This window comes from Portunus trituberculatus, chromosome 50 (genome assembly GCF_017591435.1).
Source record: "Portunus trituberculatus isolate SZX2019 chromosome 50, ASM1759143v1, whole genome shotgun sequence".
Taxonomy (NCBI): domain Eukaryota; kingdom Metazoa; phylum Arthropoda; class Malacostraca; order Decapoda; family Portunidae; genus Portunus; species Portunus trituberculatus.
The window spans coordinates 22,187,897-22,208,674 of NC_059304.1; the positions used below are offsets into that span (position 1 = coordinate 22,187,897).

At 40.9% G+C, this 20,778-nt stretch overlaps 1 long non-coding RNA gene across 1 annotated transcript in view; it reads right to left on the reverse strand.

Moving 5' to 3' along the window:
- Positions 1 to 1,327: 1,327 nt before the first annotated feature.
- The window catches only part of LOC123499570, a 67,358-nt gene continuing 47,907 nt past the window's right edge, over positions 1,328 to 20,778 (reverse strand). Inside the window, exon 5 of the long non-coding RNA XR_006673033.1 lies at positions 1,328 to 2,751. This is a non-coding gene — a long non-coding RNA (uncharacterized LOC123499570). The remainder of the gene's footprint in view (positions 2,752 to 20,778) is intronic.

Genomic DNA, 20,778 nt, shown 5'->3' on the forward strand with positions numbered 1-20,778 from the left:
CCCTTCCTCAGTTTTTAACTATGCGATCTTGTGCTTCTAATGTCATATTCTTCTCTCAGAATCAGTTTCTCATTATCCACTTGATCCATTCCATTGATCAATTTATAAACTTGTATCAGATCCCCCCTCTCCCTTCTCTGTTCCAGGGTTGGTGTGTGTGTGCGAACGTGCGTTCGTTCGTGTGTATTTACCTAGTTATAGTTTTACAGGGCCTGGGCTTTATGCTCGTGTGGCCCCGTCTCCATATCTACACTTATCCAATTTTTCTTTAAAACTATGCACACTCGTTGTTGACACCACTTCTTCACTCAAACTGTTCCACGTCTCAACACATCTTTGTGGGAAACTACATTTTTTAACATCTCTCAGACATCTTCCCTTTCTCAGCTTTTTACTATACGATCTTGTGCTTTGAATATCATATTCTTCTCTCAGGATCAGTTTCTCATTATCCACTTGGTCCATTCCGTTGATCAATTTATAAACTTGTATCAGATCCCCTCTCTCCCTTCTCTGTTTCAGGGTTGGTAAATCCATAGCCTTTAGTCTCTCCTCATATGTCATCCCTTCAAATTCTGGAACCATTCTTGTAGCCATTTTTTGTAGTCTCTCCAACTTCCTTATGTGTTTCTTTTTATGAGGGGTCCACACTACTCCTGCATATTCCAATCTGGGTCTTATTATAGTACTTATCAATTTCTTCATCATTTCTTTGTCCATGTAGTGAAATGCTACTCCAATATTCCTTAGCAAATTATGTCTCTGAAAATTCTATCAATATGGCTTACCGGTTGATTGTTTTCTTCCATCGTCACTCCTAAGTCCTTTTCCTTTTTTACTTTCTCCAGTTCTACTCCATCTCCCATCTTATAGATTCCCACGGGTCGTCTTTCACTTTTACCCATCTCCATGACATGGCTTTTGTCCACATTGAATTCCATTTCCCACTTTTCACTCCATTCCCAGATCTTATTTAGGTCTTCCTGCAGTATTTCACAATCCTCTTTTTGCTTTATAACTCTGCACAGTTTTGTATCATCCGCAAACAGATTTATGTAGCTGTTCACTCCTTCTGGCATGTCGTTAATATATATGAGGAAAAGTATTGGTGCTAATACTGATCCCTGCGGCACTCCGCTTTCTACTGCTCTCCACTTGGACTTCATATCTTTAACTACCGTCCTTATTTCTCTCCCCCTCAAATAATTTTCCATCCATCTCAATGTGCTTCCTTTTAAGCCACCCTTCTCCTCTAACTTCCACAGTAATCTTGCATGTGGCACTTTGTCAAATGCCTTTTTAAATCCAAGTAAATACAGTCAACTCATCCCTCTCTCTCTCTTGTACTCTATCAACTATTCTAGAGTAGAAACTCAGTAAATTAGTGTGTGTGTGTGTGTTGTGTGCATGTATCAAGAGTCTTGCCCATTTGCCTCGCCGCTTCCCAGGACTTGAACCTGAACCCTCTTGGTTGTAAGCTGAGCGTGCTAACCACTACACTAAGCGGTGTGTGTGTGTGTGTGTGTGTGTGTGTGTGTGTGTGTGTGTGTGTGCGCACGTCTGTGTGCACGTGTGCATGTATTAAGAGTCTTGCCCATTTGCCTCGCCGCTTCCCAGGACTTGAACCTGAACCCTCTTGGTTGTAAGCTGAGAGTGCTAACCACTACACTAAGCGGTGTGTGTGTGTGTGTGTGTGTGTGTGTGTGTGTGTGTGTGTGTGTGTGTGTGTGTGATGGTTATCACAGTGTGTACAAGAAATTGGAAAAAAAAAATAATGTAGGGAGACTTTTTCCATGTGGGCTGTTTAGTCCAGCCTGTCCATAGCCAGTGCAGTGGTTGGCTGTTGGTGCTTGACTCCTGCCACAATTGTTTGTTTCTATATAAATAAAAAGTACAGATTAATTTTCATATTAAATGCTTGCTCACAAAGTTCACTTAATGAACCTTGGATTTAAAATTAAACTTAATTTGACAGTATGACACATTACTCTACCACAAACAATGGCAGACTTGTCATGCAATGGACACTTATGTGGAAGCACTCCTGAAGGATCACACCAAGATAGCTCTGTGAGATCTCTACTTATGAACTTCCCAGCAGCCTTTATTGTAAGCTGTGCCATGCAGTGTGCAGTGATGTGTTGGATGGAACTATGTGGCTAACACTCCTGGTGCTGTCTCACAGCTGGAAGAGTTTTGATCTTAATGATTTTCATCCAGCAGTACAAGATTTTGTGTTCAAGATGTTTTGGAGCTTGATGCATTTTCTATTTTATATTTTTTGTCTAATAATAATAATGACTTTGAAAGGTTTCTATATGTAAAGCTTCATGAAGCTTGTACATATATGTGACCTTGTGAAGCCAACAGTGGGACAGGATGTAAGGCAGCAGCTTCCATACATTTCCTGGTTGATTGCTCTGCACATGTTCTTTGTTATTACATAATTTGTTATTCCAACACTTTACAACAAACTTGAGATATTTCATTATTGAAAACATCAATGCTGTTGATAATCCACTAGTTCACTGTTTTGGTTACACCTAACAGGATAATCCAAAAAGTAAAATCTTGGTTAACAAAAAAAGTGTGCAATAGAATTATTACAAGACCTGTAGCAGCTATGTGCAGGAAAAGACGGACTTGACTGTCAACACCTGCCATGCCAGCCAATCAGAACACTTAGGCAAACCTGCCATCCCACAGACCAACTCAGACTTCTTGGGGAAGAGTGAATGGCTCCTTTGTAATCTGTAAATAAATGAATTAATAATGAATAAAAATGGCAGTTTTAGTCTAATCCATTTCTAAGTATTTTTCATGAAACTACAATTGACATTAAAAGGTTCAAAGAAAAAAAAACAGACAATGCAGTGTGCATTCTGTGATGAGTACTTTGCTTACTGACTGATAGAATCTGTTACTAAGCTATAATTTTCAGTCTACATTTCGATGCATTTATTCTAAATCCTAACTTCATCTTGAGCTTCCTCTGTGTCCATTGTATTGGTGGTGTGGTAGACAATCAGTGTTTCAAAGTCTATTTCAGAAGTGTTCCTCAGGATTCTGTCTTGCCACCCTCTATTATTTATCAATGATCTGTGCTGATGGTACCACAGTACTTAACATGTCTTTTTAGGTGTTAAAGCCTCCAAGAATTCAATAACATGCACAGAGAAGCCACAGAATGTCCAATTTCTAATGTACCAAAAAATTGCTGATTGGGGCAGAGCAAACCTATTGTTCCATTTCTCAAAAAACTCAATTTCTTCATCTATCAACTTCACACACACTTTAATACAACTATCCTCTCTTCAGTAACACTTTCCCCTCTTCTACACAGAGCATTCTCAGTCTGTACATTATTAGTCATTCAAACTGGAAACTTCACCACTCATGTTAAAACAGCTTCTTCTAAGTTTGGCATTTAGAGCAGTCTCAACTTTTCTGTCCCTGTATGAAGTACATTTCACTTGTATGTATATGGATGGGGAGGGAGAGCAAAGTGCCACTTGCACTACATAACTGAACAGGGGGAGAAGAATAATTTTATTTAATTTCTCCTCAAACTAAGTACTGAGGGAGATGAGACCATGATAAAGCAACTTGTATGGCTATACTGGAGAATGAACTACATATAGAAAGTGCTGAAATTGTGGAAACGAAGGCTAGGGAGAAAAGATGATGGGGAAACAAGACCAAGAAAACCAAGACCTTTGTTAGTTAAATTGTCTCAAACTTATAAGAAGTGGTAGCCAGCAAACAATGGGAAAAAGCTGAAAAAATCTAGAAAGGAGAAATGCAATAATATAATCAAAGTACCTGACCGAACAATAAAGGAGAGAAAAAAGGGCAAAGAACTCATGACCACTGAAAGAAAAAGGGGGATTCCTCTCATCCTACTAGGTGATTTTAACAGACACCTGGGGTTCTTGGTTCCACAACAAACTAATTCAAATGGAGAATAAATTTTGCGATGGATCACAAAACAAAATTTGATATTATTAAATGGAGATCCTAGATGCAGCAGAGAAATGCCTTGGGAAAACAGAGGACAAAAAAGCTCAACAGATTTCATTTTAGCCAACCAAAAAATGTATCTAAAATTCTTTCATGTCAGAATAGATGAGGAAAAAGCACTTTTTGATCTCTCAGACCACAATCTTCTAAGTCCATACTTTGATGTAGTTATACAAATCACTTTACAAGAATGAAAAGAAAACAATCACATACTTCAAATAAATGAAGAAACAGTGCATAATTATAAAGAACACATTGAGAATGTTCTAAAGGAATCAGAAAGAAAAAAAAAAATCTTGAAACATGAAATGTGATAATGCTAACAAAGAACCAGTGTGGCTCATCAGAAATATAGAAGAAAACACAAACAAAGAAGGTACAATAAAGAAGCACGTAAAACAAAGGAACTCAGAGAAAAGGAAAGAAAACTTGAAAGGTACCAGATGCAGAAACTGAACATGAAATCAATAAGGAATGCAATATCTAAACATGAAAATAGTATTACAGAGGAAATTAAGAGAGATTAAGATAGAAATGCAAAGCTGCTGGATAATATGAAGAAATTAAAAGTAGAAAGCACTAGTACTACTTGTAACAAAATAATGCTATACAACCAAGATGGTAGCAAAATGGAAATGAAAGAACAGCCCAGTCAACTAGAAAAATTTGGACATCCCTACATAAAGCTAGAAGTAATGATATAGATGATACATGGAATACTGAAAGATGAAAGTAATATGAACAGCAACATGAAGTTACTAGATAAAAGAATCAATAAATATCTAAGTAAAAGAGGATAGAAACTAGACAGAATGGAAAATAAACACAAACTTACGAGAATACCTAGATAAGGTGACACAGCGCAACAAAATAGGAATATAATGACATGTGACCATACAAGAAATTAAGAAAAAAAGAAAAAAAAAAAAAAAAAAAAAAGCCTGTAGACCAGACAGAATGAAATAAGACCTGTTTACAATATTAGAAAGTAATGAAATATATATGCAATAACTTGCAAACTGCTTTAATAAAATCACTAAGAAGAGATATGCAACAGTTGGAAAACAGCAAACACAATACTGACACAAAAAAGACTGAAACCTACGACAGCTGACCTAGGACCTACTGCTCTAACAAATTCCTCTTACATATTATTCCTGGGAATAATGAGACAACTATAAAAAAAATACACATTGCAGTTGGAAACTGTCAATACTATTTGCATCTGAAATATTGGATTAGGAATACCGAGGAAGAGCTAATCACAGTGCAGAGAATTGAAAACTTGATCAGTCTACAGAACAGAACTATTTTAATGCTCCCAACATACCCAGCAAACAGTGCCTTAGGAGGACATATTGGAGCATCTTCCAGTTATGCCACAGACATGAAAGTATAAATACTATTTGCGAAACATTTGTTCAAAGAAAACAAAAATTAACTAATAAGAAATATATATATATATATATATATATATATATATATATATATATATATATATATATATATATATATATATATATAAATGAAAAAGGGGATAATAAGTGGATAAAGACTCTTAAAGCATATGTGAAAACCTAGATGTTAACGTAACACAAATCAATAAATTGTAAAAAAATAATATGAAATACAAAAATGGGACACAGCTCAATGGAAATAAGAAATGCAGACAAAAGCAACACTACACATTTACAACTTACACAAAGAGAATCAAAGGAAGAACATTGGATAGATAACACCTTAGGCTCCAAATAAACTATGATAGACAGAACAAACACATTAATCCTAAATTGGGGAAACCAATTTCTGAGAAAAGTGAAGTGTCTATGCTGCAATTGTGATCCAAATTTTAATCATATTTTCTTTATTTCAATTTCTTCCACTGATGATGTTCTGCAATTACATTGTCTCTGGTTTGGTTTTCTATATTTTGTAAAATGTTTTGTTTTGCCTTATCTCACTGTATCCTTCAGTCTAAGAGAACTTCAACATTTTCTGTTAGACTAAAGGATACATTGAGAGAGAGAGAGAGAGAGAGAGAGAGAGAGAGAGAGAGAGAGAGAGAGAGAGAGAGAGAGAGAGAGAAAAAATATATATATATATATATATATATATATATATATATATATATATATATATATATATATATATATATATTTTTTTATTAATGTTCAGATCATTATTGGTGGAAGAATTAAAAAAAAAAAAAAAATTGAACACATGATCAAAACTTGAAAAAAAAGACAAGATACGTCAAGAATACAAGAATATAAACAAGAACAAGAAAAATACACAAGAGTGGAAGCCGATACAGACATTCAACCCCACGCCCACTACTGACTGCACTATATGGGAGACACGTGTCAATTGGACATTACAAGGGCACTGGCCAAGGGAAAACAGTGTTGGAAAAAAAAAAAAATCCCGCTGGTTGCCAGGCCCTGTTAAAGGAAAGTAGAAAGAGAAAAAACAAAAAAATCTAAAAGGAGGGTCCAGTTAACGTAAGAGGTGTCTTGACACTCCTCTTTTGAAAGAGTTTAAGTCATAGGCAGTTAAGGAGGCTGAAGGAATATTGGTTGAAACTAAATATTTGCTGGGAAACGTAATTAAATACAACGATACTTTTTCCTACAATCTGTGAACAGCAGTCGAATCACAACACCAGTAGAAAGGTAGGAATTGTGAGGTGAACGGTAGTGGTGGGAGGCGGGTGGAAAGGCTGCTACAGTGCTGACTCGTGACGAACTATCAAAGGTTTGAAAAATACAAACAAGTTAATTACCAGGAGTCAGGTGAGTCGAAGGGCAGATATAATGACAAGAAAATGGGAGAGCTGTGCTTAATTAAAAGTGAAAAACTGTGAGAATGAAAGGGACGGTGATTGTCTGGAGAGGGAAGGTGTGGGGCCAACCAAGATGGAAGTCCTTCTTTCACAGTACCCAGGTCGCTGAGGAAGAACCACTAAATCAAACAAACATCTACAATAACACGCTAATCCAACACTACTCTGGGAACAAGTGACAAAAAACACCAAGCTATACTCTAGGCAAGAAACACACTTTACCTTAAAAAAAAACTGCGAAGAAAGCAAGAAAAGACGACCGCAGCTGGCCACGGACAAGGATGAGAAGAAATCCCAGCGATAGCAGTGAACAGGCTGCAGCTAAGGACACAACTGCCGATCACAGCACCATCTGGTGGTGAGCCTGCATGTGTACGACTGTTTCACGGAGGTCACAAAGATAATTAAACGATTTCTCCAAAACATGTCTCCTTTTTATAATCAAGAAATCTTAATCTGCCACTAGAACCGTAAGAAAACCCTTAAAAACCTGCGCAGCGCAGAAGTGTTTCAGAATATGGTTCTAAGTTCCAAGTACAAATACAGACAGAATCCTCCTCTCTTTATCCTTCCTATGCTTTCAGCGGAAATTCCCAATTCAAACATGAAATATATGGCTGATGTCATTTAATCTTCAATAAAATGCTGCAGCTAATGTCAACGTTTGCATCTTTCAGTAGCCAAACATAGACGCAGGATGAGTTCGAAGGAAGAAATTGAGACTAGTTGAGTTCCATTACCTCGTATGACACACACACACACACACACTCTCTCTCTCTCTCTCTCTCTCTCTGTTGCAACCTTAAATCATCTTACTTTCAGTGTAAAGGAACTGACTGTGGATGAGGTGATCCACCTCAATATGTATATGTGAGACGCGACGCGGCGCCTAGTACTGTATTGCAGGATAATACATCCCTATGTGGAGTGTCCCCCGTTCCCCTTGCAGCGCTATACAGACAAGGATATGCAGCGCTTTACAGGCGCAGAGGTACGTACAGCGGCCGCAACCAGGAAAAGCTGATGACGCAGATCTTGCCCACCGCGCTATCAGCAATCGAGTGTTTGGTCGCCGCGAGCACAAGATCTTCAGGAAAGTAAAGCCCCGTCCACACGGAGCATCACGCATTAGCGACTTGATGCAGTAGTGGTGTTGAAAAATTGACACTAGCGTCCAAACGGGCTGCATCACTGCGAATCTCATAACTGTGCGAGCAATCAGATCTCGGTCATCATTTGGCTTTCACGGGGAGGATGTCCACCGACGCTCTACTCTGCCAAGAAACTGTACTGTGGAGTATAGTTGCTGTGTGTGCACCTAAAAAAAAAAAAAAAAAAAAACTTTTGAAAAAGAAACGTCGGACTTTGTGGTGCAAGCAGTGGCTTTCTCGGCGGCTTTAATAAAATATTTTTAGAGCTACAAGCAGAAAACCAGACAGACTTTGAAAATTATACACGAAAGCCATTCACTGCATTTCATGAATTGCTGAAGAAGATACATCCATATATCTGCAAGCAGGACACCGGCATCCGAGACAGCATACCACCGTGTGCTCGTCTTGAAGCAACACTTCACTTCCTTGACGCAGGAAGATCCTACACAAGTCTCCAGTATTCCACTAGAATTTCAAAATGAGAGCCTCAGCCTGATCATCCCTGAAACCTGCGCAGCCATCTATAATGTCCTGAAGGAGGATTACCTTAAGGTGACTTTACTTTGTATCCGCCCTATGAAGGCCGGATACAAAGTATAGTGATAGTTTTCATTTCTTTATTATTTTTACATATCACATAAACAATAAAAAAAATGTTCATATTAGCTATGTAAAATTGTACTTTGTACGGTAATATGCTGTAACCTTAATATAAACCTTTTCATACCATTAATTTGTCCGAGCCTTCCACTCGCAATACCTGATGTTCCCTAGTAAGATCTCCCATGTCACTCTTGCTTAGAGCATCGAATATTAACTTCTTGGCCAATTTCTGCTGGTCTTCACTCATATTCTTGTATTTCAGTGTATGAAAATAGAAGAGTTTCACTGCAACTGTCATTGACACACTGCTCACTGCTCAGCGATTTGAAATAGTTCCGCGTCATGACTGCATTCATGATGCTGCGACGAGTTGAAAGTGACGTTTTTCAACTCGTCGCTTCAACACATTGCGCATCAAAATGCTCCGTATGGACGGGGCCTAAGTGAGTCGTCGAGAAGCTGTCATGCTTGAGCACAACTGCCTGGCATTCCATGGCCAAGCGACGAGGAGAGATGACTTGCAGCCGCGCGTGGTCCAGCGACAAGAGTTGAACCAGGGGAGGGAGTCAGGCCTACCGCCTGGCCGAGACCGTAATGGCCAAGAGAAGAAGCCAGCGACAAAATATGTAGAAGAGTGACGAAGGAAAAAGAGACAGGTATCCAGAGTACCGCCCCGGCCAACTGTACATCGGCGGCGAGGGGGAGATGAGATGCGTGTGCGACGGCCACGATAAGAGGCGACGAACTACTGTATAGCGCCTGTGACAGAGCAGGGAAGAGACTCCTCGAAACAAACACCAGCTGCACCCGTGTGAATGACGAGGCTTATATAGAAGACTGACGGTGTGGCCGAGGTGAGAGATGGGCAGCAGCGGAAGCCGGAATGTGTGACCGAACAACTAAGGGAGGAGAGGAGATGGTGGCTGGAAAGTGAATTCAACCACTTGCACATTAGCGACGATGCAGGTGACGGTCACGGTAAGAGGCGACCAACGGCAGTGTGCGTGACCCAGCGATGAGAGAGAGAGAGAGAGAGAGAGAGAGAGAGAGAGAGAGAGCAAGCGCCTCAAAAACAAGTTGAGCCACCCTGCACCTGAATGATATGTGATGTATGTTGTAGCTTGTCGAGTGTTTCAGAATCTCTCTCTCTCTCTCTCTCTCTCTCTCTCATGCTTTTGTGATATTAATATGTGTAAGGAACGGCGCTTTAGTTTTTCCAGTGCTCAGGTGGGGATTAACTAGAACACGCATGCGCGCCTGCGCACACACACACACACACACACACACACACACACACACACACACACACACACACTCCTCACCTACATATATATCCATCCATTCATCCACTGCGCACACACACACACACACACACACACACACACACACACAGCGTCAATAACTGATGGCTTTGATAATCTAAATTGGCGTCTACTTCAGTTACTGCAAAGCTCCAGAGAGAGAGAGAGAGAGAGAGAGAGAGAGAGAGAGAGAGGCTGGGGGTTGGAGGGAGAGGCGGGAGGAGCGAGTGCTGCATGGAGACCTAAGCCATTCCGTCGCCAGCTGCAGGTCAGGGCACATCTCTTCCCTCCTTCTCTCTCTCTCTCTCTCTCTCTCTCTCTCTCTCTCTCTCTCTCACACACATCGTTCTTCAAAGGAGCCCTCATCAAGATAACCTCTCAGTGTTGTGTTTTCCCAAGCAGTGTTCTCATCTCTGAAATAATAACAATAATAATAATTATAGTAATAATAATAATAATAATGATAATAATAATAATAATAACAGTTTTCGTGACCGTTAAAAAAAAATGTACGGTTTATCTGACGTTTTCCCCATCGTTTTCTAAATTCTCATATCTTTGGTACCGGAGTGTGTTTCGAAGTGAGCGCTTGTTTTTCCTTTTGAGCGGTGATGCTTACGAACCCATCTTTCCCTCGTCATCGTCATCGTCTTCGTCGTCGTCTGCTGCTGCTGCTGCTGCTGTTGCTCCTATGCTATGCTATGCCAGACTATGCTACTAGGCGATCTTTACTCGTGCCTAGAATGTTGGTATTTTAGCCCCTCATCCCGTGTTCTCTGCCACCCTGTGTTCTCTTGGCGTTCTCTCCTGTGCGTGTTGTAGTAACCTCCCGTGTTCGCGTCACAAGTGTTCTCGTCCCAACCACTCTTGTTCTCTACTACCTGTTCTCCATGTTCTCCACCCATCCACCCATCCATCCATCCAGTGCTGGTGCTCTTCTCTCCGATAAGTATTTGCTATGTGTGTGTGTGTGTGTGTGTGTGTGTGTGTGTGTGTGTACACTCGTCTGTTATCTCCACGTCTTCATAATTTACTTTGTTTTTCAACCACCTGTGTGTGTGTGTGTGTGTGTGTGTGTGTGTGTGTTAAAGTGCTTCCCCCATGCGCAGGTGTGGCGTTGTGATGTGGTGTGATGTTCCCTGCGTAGCTCAGATCCTTTACTCTCTTTCTCGTCACATCTCTCTTTTCTCTCTCCTTTCATTATCTGCACTACTCAATCCTCCTTCTCCTCCTCCTCCTCCTAACTAAACATCCATCCTCCTTGCGTGTATCATACTACGGTCTTGGAGAGAGAGAGAGAGAGAGAGAGAGAGAGAGAGAGAGAGAGAGAGAGAGAGGGAGAGAGAGAGTACGCTCCAATGCTCGTCTTCCATTGTATTTCACTATCTATTCTGCTCTTTATTCCACTCCTGCCTGTCATCGATGTGAAATTTATGGAACCGTTCACTATATTTAACGTGTTTCTCTTCCCTATCACCTCTCTCTCTCTCTCTCTCTCTCTCTCTCTCTCTCTCTCTCTCTCTCTCTCTCTCTCTCTCTCTCTCTCTCTGTGTGTGTGTGTGTGTGTGTGTGTGTGTGTGTGTGTGTGTGTGTGTGTGTGTGTGTGTGTGTTCTCATCTTACAAGAATCTGAGCAACATTACGTTATTTGATTTCAAACGGTAATGAGAGAGAGAGAGAGAGAGAGAGAGAGAGAGAGAGAGAGAAGGTACAGCACAGCATACACTACCACGCCCATTTCTCTCTCTCTCTCTCTCTCTCTCTCTCTCTCTCTCTCTCTCTCTCTCTCTCCGCCGCTGACTTTACATACATAGTGAGCAAAATTCGTCTCTCTTTTATCCCCCCACACAGTCCCCCTGCTCTCTCTCTCTCTCTCTCTCTCTCTCTCTCTCTCTCTCTCTCTCTCTCTCTCTCTCTCCGGGTGACGCAGTGCTGGGAGCTGCCCACTATCTCATCTGCCTGAAGGTTCTCTCGATAAGGGTCTCTCACGGGCGCCATCTAGCGGAAGAAGTAGCTCTCTCTCTCTCTCTCTCTCTCTCTCTCTCTCTTTTGTAACACGCTATTGGCTATTGTCTGGCTTAACACTGCTCTACACCAACTCTCTCTCTCTCTCTCTCTCTCTCTCTCTCTCTCTCTCTCTCTCTCTCTCTCTCTCTCTCTCTCTCTCTCTTCAATTAAACGTAGTTGTCTCACAGGAAAACTTGGGAATGAAAGATGCTGCAGTGAGAGGAGGAGGAGGAGGAGTAGGAGGAGCTGAAGGGAAGAGATCATGAGGTAGAGAAAGAATGGAGGAAGGAGGTTGGAGGAGTAGGAAGGAGGGCGGAGGGGAGAGAATGAAGGAAGGAAAGAAGGAAAGGAAGACTTGATCTGATGCATGCCAAGATTTCCTCCTTTATGTAATGTGAAAGCACTCGTCAATTTTCTTTCCTTTTTTTTATCTGTTTATATTTTTCTTTGATGTGAAGGAAAGATAGAGAGGAAGGTAACGTGCATTGAATATCTAATATAAGACTACCATAACTCTCTCTCTCTCTCTCTCTCTCTCTCTCTCTCTCATGATTGTTATTACTTTCCCCTTTAGTTTCTTTCTTTTTTCCTTTTGCTTTCATTGTTTTCTTTATACTTCGTCACGTAAAACAGGTAATGAGCGCGTCCTCTTTATTTCGTTCACGCGGCGCCGATACATTTAGGACTAAAGTTGTGATTTTCTTTTTTTCATTTCGCACATAAAAAAAAAATAATAACGAGAACAAAGATATCAATAAAAAGATACACTCCCATCACCACCACCACTACTATCATTATTGCTATTACTACTACTACTACTACTACTACTACTACTACTACTACTACTACTACTACTCCTACTTCGACTACTTATACTACTACAATCATTACTACTATTACTACTGCTACTACTACTACTACTTCTACTACTACTATTACTGCTATCACTACTACTACTACTACTACTACTACAACTATTACTAACCACTGCTACTAACCACTACTATTACTATCATTAACTACTACTACTACTACTACTACTATACACCCTTATGCACTTCCCTTCCTCATTTCCTTTTCCTATTACTAAAATCTAAACATTTCAGATGGAAAATAGTTGGAAAATGCCGAGAAGAAACACTAAACTGAGAACAACATTGACGAGTAAATGTCTTGGCCTGGGTTCAACGGGGTCATGATGGGCACTGAACGGGGATACACCCATCGCCTTGTTTGAGAAATTTTAGAAGTCATTTATATATTTTCGGAGTTAATTCTGCCTTTCCTACACTGTTTGAGTCACAAAAATTTGAGTCCAGCTAAATAATCATGTGCAGAGTGGGAGGGAAGCAGGAAGGATGCGCGCGCGTGTGTGTGTGTGTGTGTGTGTGTGTGTGTTTTACGTAGGGAAGAGAGCCAGCCAAGGGCAAAAAAAAAAAAGAAAGTTAGAAAAAGGCCCACTTGAGCGCTGGCTCTCCAAAGACTTCAAAAAGTGCCAAAACCGTCAGCCAGAATTAGGGGAGCAAATGCCTCGATACCTCCCTCTTAAAAGAAGACAAGTTGTAGGAATTCGGAAATACAGATGCAGGGAGGGAGTTCCAGAGTTTACCAGTGAAAGGGATGAATGATTGAGCGTACTGGTTAACTCTTGCATTAGAGAGTTGGACAGAATAGGGATGAGAGGAAGAAGAAAGCCTTGTGCAGCGTGGCCGCAGGAGGAGGGGAGGCATGCAGTTAGCAAGATCAGTAGAACAGTTACCATGAAAATAGCGATAAAATATAGAAAGGGATGCAACATTTCGGCGGTGAGAAAGAGACTGAAGACAGTTAGTCAGAGGAGGGAGTTGATGAGACGAAGAGCTTTCGATTCCACCCTATCAAGCAAAGCTGTGTGACTGGAACCCCCAAACATGCGAAGAGTACTCCATACAGGGACGGATAAGGCCCTTATACAGAGTAAGCAGTTGGAGGGCGAGAAAAACTGTCGGAGACGCCTCAGAACACCTAATTTCATAGAAGCTGTTTTAGCAAGAGATGAGATGTGAAGTTTCCAGTTAAGATTATGAGCAAAGGACAGACCGAGGATATTCATTGTGGAAGAGGAGACAGTTGAGTGTCATTGAAGAAGAGGGATAGTTGTCTGGAAGGTTGTGTCGAGTTGATAGATGGAGGAATTGAGTTTTGAGGCATTGAAAACTACTAGATTTTCTCTGCCCCAATCGGAAATCTTAGAAAGATCGGAAGTCAGGCGTTCCGTGGCGTCCCCGCGTGATCTGTTGATTTCCTGAAGGGTTGGACGTCTCTGAAAGGACGTGGAAAGATGTAGGGTGGTATCATCAGCGTAGGAGTGGATAGGGCAAGAAGTTTGGTTAAGAAGGTCATTAATGAATAATAAAAAGAGAGTGGGTGACAGGACAGAACCCTGAGGAACACCACTATTAATAGATTTAGGAGAAGAACAGTAGCCATCTACCACAGCAGCAATAGAGCGGTGGGAAAGGAAACTTGAGATAAAGTTCCACACACACACACACACACACACACACACACAGTGTGTGTGTGTGTGTGTGTGTGTGTGTGTGTGTGTGTGTGTGTGTGTGTGTGTGTGTGTGTGTGTGTGGCCGTGTATTACGTGACGCAAATAAGTCTGAAAAACAGGAGGAGAAAGAAGACACCCAGACTGGAATGAGAGAGAGAGAGAGAGAATTTAGGGTTCACCAAATTCCGCCGTGAAGGACTTGTGTCTCTAGCCATCGTAAACAGAACATCCTATATACTGCTGCTGCTGCTGCTGCCTACTACCTACTAATACTGTTACTAGTACTACTGCTGCTGCTGCTGCTGCTATACTACTACTGATCCTGCTACCGCTTCTACTATTATATATAACATACCCCGAAACAAAAACTTCCTTCCTTTTTCGTACGAGAATGAGAACAAGATAATTAAACACACACACACACACACACACACACACACACACACACACACACACACACACACATCCTTCCTGCTTCCCTCCCGCTCTGCACATGATTATTTAGCTGGACCACTACTACTTCTATTACTACTACTACTACTACTTCTATTATACTACTACTACTACTACTACTACTACTACTACTACTACTACTGCTTGCACCACCACTGCCATCACCACTACCACCACTACTACTATACACAATATAATGAAACAGAAGCATTTTTCTTTTCACTGGAAGCAATAAGCAGAGGCAATACAATAACCACCTCATTTTCTTTCTCGTTCCAGGAGTGCGCAAGTGCTGGTGTGCGGGATGGCGCTGCGCTGTCTTGTGAGGACCAGAGCAACAGAGAGAGAGAGAGAGAGAGAGAGAGAGAGAGAGAGAGAGAGAGAGAGAGAGAGAGAGAGAGAGAGAGAGAGAGAAAAGAAAACAAGAGAGAGGAAAAGAATTGAAAAGAGCGAAAAACCTAAGATGCAGGAACGAACGAAAGAAAGATCGGAAAATAAACAATATTGATAATAACGTCAATGATGATGATGATGATGATGATGATAATAATAATAATAATAATAATAATAATAATAATAATAATAACAATAATAATAATAATAACGAAAAGGAAGAGTTTAGAAAAAAAAACGGGCCAGTGTTTCTTTCTTAAATTAACGAAACGAGAGAAGAAAAGAAGAAAAGAAGAAAAATGAAGAAACAAGAAAAAATAAATAAATGCGACATGAAAGCAACTGTAACAAAATCTAGTTAAAATTATGAAGCATTTTGAACAATATTAAGTCAACGTTGTATTATCTATATATCTTCCATTTTTTTCTTTCGTCCATTTCTCTTCTCTGTTTCCTTTCTTTTGATTTTGCTTCGCTTCTTCCTTCATCCAATTCCTTTTCATTCTCTCATTTACACTTCTTCTCGTTTCCATTTTCTTTCCTCTTTCTCTTTCTCTTCTCTTTCCTTCAATGCCTCTTTTTCTCCACTTTCTCTTTCTTTTTTCCTTCCTTCTTTCCTTGCTTGGTTGCTTCCTTCCTTCCTTCCTTCTTTCCTTTCTTCTTATATTTTCCTAATCTTTCCTTTCTTCCTTCTTTCTTTCCTATCTTGCTTTATTCCTTTGTTTTCTTTTCGTTCCCTTTCTCATCTTTTTTCCTTTTCCCTCTTTGATTTCTCCTTTTTCATCCTTCAGTTCTTCTTTCTCTTCTCTCTCTCACTCTCCTTTCCCCGCCCCTTTCCTTCTTCCTCTCCCATTCACTGATTTAACATTTTCTATCCTATCCTCTTTCATTATCTCTTTGTCTCTCTTCATCTCTTTCTCGTTCCTATTCCTTATTTCCAAACTCTCTCTCTCTCTCTCTCTCTCTCTCTCTCTCTCTCTCTCTCTCTCTCTCTCTCTCTCTCTCTCTCTCTCTCTTCCTTTCTCCTTACGTAAACCTTCCTTCTTTCTCTTTTTCCTCCTCATTTTCATTCCTTCCCTTCTCTCTTCTCTCATTTCTTTTCTTTCTATCATTTTCTCTCTTCCTTTCCTGCTTCTTCTTCTTCTTTTTTTATCACAGATCTTCCCTCTTCTTACCTTCCCTCTCTCAATCCCTCCCTTTCCTTTTTCACTGTTTTCTCTCCCTGTCTTCTTTTCACCTTCTTCTCATACTCGTTCCCTTTCCTTCTTACCTATCTACCTTCTCTCCCTCTCTGCTTCTTCTATTCCTTATTCTGTCCTCAATTCTCTCTCTTTTAATCCCTCCTTTTCCTTTTCAAATTCCCTTCTCTTTCCTTTTCCCCCTTTACCTAAACTTTGCTTCCTTCCATCCTCTCCCATCCTCTCCCTAACCCTTCCTATTCATCTTCTATCCTTTGCCTTTCTTCCCTTAATTGCATCCTCTTCCTTCACGCACACTACTCTCTCCTCTCCGCCAAATAATACTAAAAGAAGGAGAGAGAGAGAGAGAGAAAAAAAAAAGGATAGCAACGGCCCTCAGACTCCTCAACTTCAAGGGGAGGAAAAAACAAGACCCGCAACCCTGATTTTGTCCTGAATATTGCACGTTGAGGAGCCAAGGACAGGTGTTGCCTCAAGCTAATTGGCGCAGAACAGGTGTGGCGGAGGCAGGCAAGGCAGGACGAGGCGAGGCGAGGCAAGGCGAGGGTGGAGAGAGAGAGAGAGAGAGAGAGAGAGAGAGAGAGAGAGAGAGAGAGAGAGAGAGAGAGAGAGAGAGAGAGAGAGAGAGAGAGAGAGAGAGAGAGAGAGAGAGAGAGAGAGAGAGAGAGAGAGAGAGAGAGAGAGAGAGAGAGAGAGAGAGAGAGAGAGAGAGAGAGAGAGAGAGAGAGAGAGAGAGGTGTAGTGGATGGGGTGGGAGGTGGGAAGAGTAAAAGGATGAGGAATATGGAGATGGAAGGAAAAGAAGATGAATAAAAGAAAGGAATGGATTAAGGAAGAGGAGGAGGAGGAGGAGGAAAGAGAGTGAGAGTGAATGGAGAAGGATAAGGATGGAGGAGGAATAAGGAGTTGGAAGATAATGAAGGAGAGAGAGAGAGGAGAAAGTGGAGGAAGAAATAAAAGAAAAAGAAGGATTTAATGGGTGAAGTAAGGGAAGGAGGAGGAGGAGAAGGACGAGGAGGAGGAGAATAAAGAGGAAAGAAGATGGAGGAGGAGGATTAATAGGCGAGGAATAAGAAAAGGCTAGATTAAAGTGATAAGAGGAGACGAAAGGAGAGGAGAGGAGAGGAGAGAAGGAGGATGATGATGAGGAGGAGGAATAAATAAGGAGGAAGAACGATAATGCAGTAGTGAAAGGAGAGGGAGGAAGAGGAAGAGGAAAAAGGAAAAGGAGGAAGAGGAGGAAGGAGAATAAAAGTTAATGAAAAAGGAGGAAGGAGAGAAAAAGGAAGAGGGAGAAGGAGGAGAAGAAAAAGAAGGGAGAAAAAAAGAAGAGGAGGAGGAGGAGGAGGAGGAGGAGGAGGAGGAGGAGGAGCCTTTTATAAGTGAACACTTTAACCGATTAAATACAACAACGCGAGTCAATTCAAATAACGAGGAAAATAATAAAGAGAGAGAGAGAGAGAGAGAGAGAGAGAGAGAGAGAGAGAGAGAGAGAGAGAGAGAGAGAGAGAGAGAGAGAGAGAGAGAGAGAGAGAGAGAGAGAGAGAGAGAGAGAGAGAGAGGAAAAAATAGAACTGACTAACAAAAGAGACATAGAGAAATAGAGAAGAAAAGAAGACGTGACAAGATAAATAGAAGTAAAACAAAAGGAAGAAGAAAATAGATTTAACTAAAGCAACAAAACAAAAGAAACACAGATAACGAGAAAAGTAAAAATAGATGATTAAAATGACTTCAAATAAAACATTGAAAGAGGAGAAAGGAATAGAAATAAGAACACGTCCGTACGAGTAAGACTATATAAGAAAAGGTGTCAAGTCGTTGTGTCTTTGTGCCAAGACGGCGAGTGGGTGACACAGTTAGTGCCAAATGGACAAGGGATGGATATGCGGAGTGCCAATGGCGGCGGCGACGTGGACAGTGCCAGAGACGAGGCAGAGAACACGGCGAGCATGTGAACTAGTGGTGCCAGAGTGACGTGGGGAGCGAGAAAGTGACGCAGTGTGAATCAGAGTGACGTGAAGAGTGAGAAAGTGATCTGAACATGACTCACTGTGATAAAGAAGAGCGTGAGGGTGATTTAAAACGACATGGCGCTTAAAAAGTAACCTAATGTGACTTGAAAAATTTGTAGAGTGAGAAAGTGACGTGAAAATGACTCAACGTATCCTGACTCGTGCGAAAGTGACTTCAAGTGTGACTTAGAGGGATTTGGAGAACGAGAAAGTGATGTGAATGTGACTCAGTGTGACCCGAAGAGTGAATAAGAGTGAACAAGTGACGGAAAAGTGTGGAAAGAAGCCTGAAAGTGAGAAGATGACCAGAATGTGACTCATCATGACGTGGAAAATTGGAAAGTGACTCAATATGACCTGAAGCCTGAGGAATTAACCTAAAAATGACGTGAATAATGAGAATGTGACTTAAATATGACTTAACGCGACCTGAAAGGGACTCACCGTGACGTGACGCGTGATAAAAATGACGTGAATATGACTGAGCGTGACAATACGAATGAGTAAGAATGAATAAGTGACGGGAACATTAACCAGAGTGACGCGACAAGAGTGAAAGTGACGTGTAAATGTGACTGACGCCCGTATTCAGAAAAGCCTTGTTCTCTCATCACGGCAGTTTTCCAAAGCCACAAAGATGACTAGACGGGTTTTCAAGACAGTTTTTTCTTATGATAATTTAGAAATCTTGCCAGTTCATCACCGGAACCATAAAAATACCCTTAAAAACATGAGCGTCTTCAACTAAAGCCCTTGGAAAGTAGTGACGGTGAGAGAGCAAAGCAATTAACAAATGAACATGAGAGGACAAGTGACGAGGACGTGAATCAGAGTGACGCGGAGTGAAAAAGAGGAGACGTAGGTATGACTCAGGGTGACGTAACGGATGAGGAGACGTGGGTGTTGACTTCCTGACATCAAGACGAGACTGGAATGAATCAATGAGCTAGTACCAACAAAACCAGCACTGAGTTGTGACAAGATGATCTGTACACGCAAACATACCACCGTTTTATCTCTTACACATCTGACAAGCTCTACAGGAAGTTATGGTGGGAGGGAGGGAGTTCTAGAATGTTTTAGTGGTACTGGAGAGTTTTTAACGGTGTTTTAAAAGTATTGGAGGGTCTTTAAGCATGTTCTAATAGTACTGGAGGGTCTTCAAAGGATATCTTAACGCTATTGTTTTTTTTTTTTGGGGGATGTTTCAACGTTACTGTTTTTTTCAAGGTTGTTTTAGTACCATTGAAGGGTTTTCAAGGAGGTTTTAGCGGGATTAGGTGTTTTCAAGGATGTTTCAGTGGTTCATCTGATGGATTGACAAGGTTTCTACACTATCAACAGGAGAAAACCTCCACTAAAACCCGAAAAATAGTCACTGTGATGTTTAAAAATAGTTCTTATGAGAGCAAGAATCGTTCCAAGAGTTTTCGAGGTTGTTTTTAATATTCTTGTGGTAGTTTGGCAAGGATTTTGTACCATAAACAAAGACGGGATTTATCATCTCTGTAGTGTCTCATAATAGTTTTTCCTTCTTTCTTTATGGGAACACGAAAGGTTCCAAGAGTTTTGAAGGGCGTTTTTAACATTCCTGTGATAGATGAATGGAAATATCGTACCATGAACGAGAGAAGTAAAAAAAAAAAAAAAAAACATGCAGCGTATTTATCAACTCTCTTAGACTTGTAAATATTTCTTATGAAGCGTTTCAGGAATCTTGAGATCGTTTTAATAATTTCAATGATAGATTAACAAGAATTCTACACCACCAATGAAAAAAATAAAAATAAAAAAAGATAAACATGTACCGTACTTATCATCACTCTTAGATTTGGAAATACTTGTTATAAAACGTTTCAGGAATCTTGAGGTCGTTCTAATAATTCCCGTGACAGATTAACAAGAATTCTACACCATCAACGAAAAAGGATCACATGCACGGAACTAATCATCTTTTACGGTTCCTGGAAATAGTTCTCATGAAAGCCTGAAGCGTTGAGGAGATGGTGTGTAAGGAAGGCGAGCAGAGGACCAGCCTGGCGCGGGAGTGAGGCAGGTTAGGGCAGTGAATAGCGAGACTCTGGCCGGCCACCTCTCAAAGCAGGTGCCCGGGCCGGGGTGACGAGCAGCGCGGTGCCCGACAGTGCTATAATAGTGACAATGTAACCTCGACACAGTGCCGACAGTGCCAAGCCAACAAATTACTCAGAAAAAGAGACAAGAAAGGAAAGTGTGTATCAGAAAATATGGCGG